This window comes from Myotis lucifugus, unplaced genomic scaffold (assembly GCF_000147115.1).
Source record: "Myotis lucifugus unplaced genomic scaffold, Myoluc2.0 scaffold_414, whole genome shotgun sequence".
Classification (NCBI taxonomy): domain Eukaryota; kingdom Metazoa; phylum Chordata; class Mammalia; order Chiroptera; family Vespertilionidae; genus Myotis; species Myotis lucifugus.
This window is the reverse complement of record NW_005871462.1, coordinates 681,408-688,050: the sequence shown is the minus strand read 5'-3', so window position 1 is coordinate 688,050 and position 6,643 is coordinate 681,408. Positions and strand designations below refer to the sequence as shown.

The 6,643-nt window shown below is 37.6% G+C and overlaps 1 pseudogene; it reads left to right on the top strand.

Annotated features, from left to right (window-relative positions):
- Positions 1–1,142: 1,142 nt before the first annotated feature.
- Positions 1,143–6,643, top strand: LOC102438567 (annotated as a pseudogene).

Below are 6,643 nucleotides of genomic sequence, written 5' to 3'. Positions count from 1 at the left end.
AAAAACAAAAAGATCCCTGTTAAACATTAACTAGATCCTTAGTTTACAGCAGCACAGAGGAGGCAAAAAGGCTTCCACCCACTGGGTGCTGTTCTGCCTGTCCTTTCATTCCGTTTAGCAATATTCCATAGGACTAGAGACAGGATGCAATAGGGACTATGTACATCTATGACATGAACTTCCCATGAACCTATTATTTTCCTTTTAAAAGACATACATCATTCAATTGCCAAAAAATTCTGGCGATTTTAAATACTGAACAATTTTAAAGGACGGGAAAGGGGAGGATCAATCTTACTCGTGGACTGAGACACTTTCAGGATTTCACATTTAGGATACCGTGTTCAGGTTCCCTGGGATAAAAAAGGCTTTGGCCTCTCTGCCATGTAATTAAATAAATGTCATTAAATATTTCTTGAGATTAAATTTGACAATAACCTGCTACTGCAAGAATAATTGAATTCTGATTAAAATGCAATGGCTGAATATATTAATTGCCAAACTTCTGGGGGTATTAGTCTCCCCATTCGTAGGTAAAAAATGCCATCAGAGAGAGTTTGAGATATCTGCACACACTCTAACTTTACTGTGTGAGAGATGTGGGACTCAAACTTTCATCTCCTGACTCCTGTCCCAGGGCTCTCCCATCCACTAGACCTGAACAAATATATTTTTTCTCTAATCTGTTTTGTCTAAGACAGTGGTTCTCAACCTTCCTAATGCCACAACCCTTTAATACAGCTCCTCATGTTGTGGTGACCCCCAACCATAAAATTATTTTCGTTGTTACTTCATAACTGTAATTTTGCTACTGTTATGAATCGTAATGTAAATATCTGATATGCAGGATGTATTTTCATTGTTACAAATTGAACATAATTAAAGCATAGTGATTAATCACAAAAACAATATGTAATAATATATATGTTTTCTGATGGTCTTAGGTGACCTCTGTGAAAGGGTCGTTCGACCCCCAAAGGTTTAAACTAGATGCATGTACTTCACAGAAAGATTTAAAATATGAAGTTTTTTTTTAAGAAAACAGGAAATTTTAATGAGAACATTTCAGGATATCATGTGTAGTATGATACTTTACAACTAAATTTTCAGGAAGACTGTTTATGAGTACAAAATCAATCCTAATGCCATGGAAGCATTGGCAAGAAAATATACCCACCAAATTCACTGACAAGGTTGACTTTGTGGGACAGGTATGCAGGGGAATGGGACAGAAACAAAACTGAAATGTTATTGGTAATATTTCAAATCTCTATAAAATATAAGTTCTGAAGCAAATATTACTGAATGGTCACATTTTAAATATGGTGAGTGGGTACAATAATAATAGATAACATTAATGAAACATTTGTTAAGTGCCTGGTAATATTCTATCGCAATGATTCTCAATTTTGGCTGTACATTTGAATCACCATCAGACTCACACATAGAAATTCTTATTTAACTGATTCTAGGCTGTAGCTAGGGCATCAGTATATTTTAAAAGATCCACAGGTAATTATAGTGGCCAGTCAGAAGTGAGAGTCACTGGTCTATATCAATTTACTTTAATTTCTTGCAACAACCCTATAAAGTAGGTTCCATTTTTATCCCCATTTTGTAAATGTAGAAACTATCCAACCTTTTGTTATATTATTTTATGTGCTTCCCTATTTGCATTTTTCTCAAATTAAATCATATTGCTACCTGCCAGGAGAAAGGGAGTTTCAAGTTGTCTTCAGGGAGCTGGTTTAAAGAGAACTGTAATTCTTGTTAGTAGGAAGGATTGACATAAACAATTTTCAACTAGACTTAAAAAGACTGAGTTTTAGACATAGCTTTGGGACTTCTCTTGGGTGTGAAACCCCAACTGTAAATAAGATGGTTGATTTGATGAGGAAAGAATGCTTCAAAAATTTTAAAATTAGAAGCATGTTTAAACACTTTAACCTAGCCACTACATTATGAAGATAAGCAAAGGAAAGAGCAGTTTTAAACACAAATACTCCCTGAGATTGTATAGTATGATATAAATAACCTGCCTGAAAAGCTTAGGGGTAGAATTAATATTTGAAAATACTTTTTTGCATCTTTTAAAAATATTTATTTATTTGATTGGGGTGACATTGGTCAATATGAACACATAGGTTTCAGGTGTGGGTTTCTATGTTATAAGATCTGTATATTGCATTGTGTGCCCGCCACCCAAAGTAAAACCTTCTCCTGTTACCACATATTAGAACTCCCTTCTTCCCCTACCCGCTTATCTCTGGCAATCACCATACTGTTGTTTGTGTTCACAAGTTTCGTTTTATATCTTATATATGAGTGAAATCATATAGATCTTAGCTTTTTCTGACTTATTTCACTTAGCATGATGTTCTCAAGGTCCTTCCATGTTGTTGCAAATGGCATTCTTTCATTCTCTCTTATGGCTGAGTAGTGTTCTATTGTGTATATGTAGCACATCTTCTTTATCCAGTCCTCTATCACGGGACACTGGTTGTTTCCATGTTTTGGCCACTGTGAATAATGCTGCAAGGAACATAGGGGTGCATATATCTTTGCAAATACATGATTTTGAGTTTTTAGTTATAAACTCAGGAGAGGGATTGCTGGTCGTATGGTAGCTCTATTCTTAATTTTTTGGGACTGGCCATACTGGATTCCATAGTGGATGTATCAGTCTATATATGGACAGATAATTTTTGACAAAGGAGCCAGATACACACAATGGAATAAAGATAGTTTCTTTAATAAATGTTGCTGGGAAAACTGAAAAGCCACATGAAAATGAATGAAACGGGATTACAGTTTGACCCCATGTACAAAAATGAATTTAAAATGGAGCAAAGACCTAAATATAAGACCCCAAACAATAATCACATAGAAGAAAATATAGGTACAAAATCTATGGGCCTGGGCCATAGAGGACATTTTACAAACTTGACCCCAAAGACAAGGGAAGTAAAGGCAAAAAAAAAAAAATGAATGGGACTATATCAAACTAAAAAGCTTCTGCACAGCAAAAGAAACTGACAACAAAACAAATAGCCAGCCAGATGGGAGATGAAATTTGCGAAAAGTCGCTCCAACAAAGGTTTAATTTCCAAAATGTATAAAAAATTCATAAAGCTCAACACCAAACAAACAACCCAATCGAAAAGTGGGCAGAGGGCCTGAAAATTCACCTCTCCCAAGAGCCAGTAGATATATGAAAAGATGTTCAACCCCACTAGCAGTTAGGGAAATACAACTTAAAACTGCAATGAGATACTACCTTATACCTGCTAGAGTGCCCATTATCAGCAGGACAAGCAATCACAAGTGTTGGAGAGGTTGTGGAAAAAAGGGAATCCTCATTCACTGCTGGTGGGAATGTAGACTGATACAATCACTACAAAAAGACTTTCAAAAGAAAACACAGCTCTAGCCGGTTTGGTTTCGTTCAGGGGACATCAGAAAGATAGTAGCCAGTAGCGCTTGTACACTCAAATGGGTTTTGAGTCTTAGATTATTTAAAAGCATACTTGCTTGGAACTAATGAAGGGCATTTAACAAAACCAAACAACCAGAATGCAATTTGGTAAGCTAAAATTATGACCTTCCCCGGGCAGTGTCTTCCTTCTCAGAAAAACCATGTCAGGAAATCCAGCATGCTTCTTGGAGACACAGTTGGGCTCTTTACTATGCAAAGTCTCGGATGGAAAATTTTAAACCCAAGCGACCACTCTTAGTACTCATCCTCCAGGTGTCTCATTTCAGAATGCGTTCTTTGAGATTATGTCCAGTCAAGAAAAATCATTAGTTAAGAAACCTCCTTGAACAAAACACAGGAAAAAAGGTAATAATGTGATGGCAATCTTAATTTTTGGATAAAACATGACAAGCTGTGAGTTTGTGTGTTTGTAAGAGAAAACGTGTGATCCTTGCTACAAACAGGTGAATTAATGCACATGCCTTATCTAATTGCTGGCTTCTTTCAAAGTTGAACAACAGAGTACTGTATTTTCATTTTTGATAAACGTGTTGGTTTTAAAAATCAGATTGAAAGTGCTATTCTGTCGATGGTCTTTCTGAATAGAGTTGACATGCCATCCTAGCAGTTGCCAGTGGTAAATTTGTTTTAGCACCAACCTGCTGCTTTTAAATCAGTGTGTCTACTGCAGGAAAAGGGATCCAGGATCTCATAAGGGAAGCTGTGAGCAAAACATGGGAGCCTTAAGGGTTTTTAAAATTAATGCTAATAGTTTACTGGCAACACTCATTGAAAACATCAAAAATGGCCAAGAGAAATCAGGACCAAAAAAACCTAATTACTGTTTGGGAAAAAACATGCCTTTGATATTTAGTCTCCAGTTTTTTTAACACCTGAAGTTTCCTCTATTGACCTGAGAACAGTAAAATTGGTCCATTAGTCTTTCCTTGGGACAAAACAGGAGCCAGAAGTTAGGACCGGAAGGGGAGAGGGGAGAACAATAGCAGTGCTGCATACGTATATGTTAAAACTGACCATCCCATCATCCTATTTCATGTATAGTTGAGTTCTAAGATTTATAAGTTTTTATACATACTTTCATTAAATAAACATAAAATTATATGGGTAAAAAATAGTAAAAAGAAAAGAAAACACAGCTCTAGTCGGTTTGGCTTAGTGGATAGAGCGTGACCCTGTGGACTAAAGGGTCCCAGGTTAGATGCTGACCAAGGGCACATGCCTGGGTTGCACACTCAATCCTCCCACCCTCCAGTAGGGGGCGTGCAGGGGGCAGCCAATCAATGATTCTCTCTCATCATTGATGTTTCTATCTCTCTCTCTCCCTTCCTCTCTGCAGTCAATAAAAAATATATTAAAAAGAAAAAATAATATTTGAGTGAGCACTTATTTCCATTGAGGATAGATATTGGGGAAAACCAAATGATAATAAAAATCCAGGATGATAACTGTCATATAAAAATTCTAACTGATCAATTACATTTGACTTTAAATTAGAATACCAGTAATGATATAAACATGTATAAATATTCCAAATTAAAAACTTTTTTGGCATAGTATTTGGGTAGATTAAAGTATATTTGCTTTCCAGTGTCTTTGAACTGGAGTGATTTAAATAAAATTGTATTAATGATTTTAGAGAGAGAGGAAGTGAGAGAGCGAAACATCAATTTGTTGTTCTAGTTATTTATGCATTCATTGGTTGACTCTTGTATATGTCCTGACTAGGGATTGAACCTACAACCTTGGTGAATCATAACTGAGCTACCGCCCAGTGCTGGAGTGATTTCTTTTAAGGGAAATATATTTCTTATTCCATATATTTCCTTCAGGAGGAAACTAATATTTACTGTGTTCATGAATTTATTAACTCTATTAACTTTAGTGTCTCTAAAGTAGGTATATATAGAAACAGGTAAATACCCAAGAAATCAGTGAGGAAAAATTCCTCTGAGGTACTGAGTTTGCCACCTCTCCTTAAGTATAAATGGTTCACTTTGATTTGACTGAATCCAAAATATAGACTCAGCACTGGTTGCCTGTGTAGTTGTTTCATTACTCTGAGCATTTTTTCTTTTTCAGGTGGTGTCTCAGCCCCATGGAACTAAAGAATCTAACACGTGTCTCAGAATTCTTCCTCCTGGGTCTCTCAGATGACCTGGAACTGCAGCCCCTGCTCTTGGGGCTCTTCCTGTCCATGTACCTGGTTGCCGTGTTGGGGAACATGCTCATCATCCTGACTGTCAGCTCTGACTCCCACCTGCACACCCCCATGTACTTCTTCCTCTGCAACCTGTCCTTGGCGGACATCGGGTTCATTTCTACCACTGTTCCAAAGATGGCTGTGGGCATCCTGACTCACAGCAGAGTCATCTCCTATGGGGGCTGCCTGACACAGATGTCTTTTCTTATCCTTTTTGCATGTATGGATGACCTGCTTCTGACTGTGATGGCCTATGACCGGTTTGTGGCCATCTGTCACCCTCTGCACTACTCAGCCATCATGAACCTACGCCTCTGCTGCTTCTTAGTTTTGGTGTCATTTTTCATCAGCCTTTTGGACGCCCAGCTGCACAATTTGATTGTATTACAGTTTACCTGTTTCAAGGAGGTAAACATTTCTAATTTCTTCTGTGGTCCTTCTCAGCTCCTGCATCTTGCCTGTTCTGACACCATCACCAATAACATAGTCATGTATTTTGTTGGCGCCATCTTTGGTGGTGTTCCACTCGCAGGGATCGTTGGCTCTTACTATAAAATTGTTTCCTCCATTCTGAGAGTTCCATCGATAGGTGGGAAGTATAAAGCCTTCTCCACCTGTGGTTCTCACCTGTTAATTGTTTGCTTATTTTATGGAACAGGTATTGGAGATTACTTTGGTTCAGCACTGTTGCCTTCCCCCAGGAAGGACGTGGTGGCCTCATTCATGTACAGTGTAGTTACCCCCATGCTGAACCCTTTCATTTACAGTATGAGGAACAGGGACATTAAGAGTGCCCTATGGAGGCTCTACAGCAGAACAATCTAATGTGAATATCTCTGCAATCCTTTTTGGGGTACGATTGGTAAAACCAACAAAACCAAACATGTAGATCATGTACTCTTTCCTTGGTCACATTCTTTTTTTGTCTCGTAGTTTTCATTCCTCTC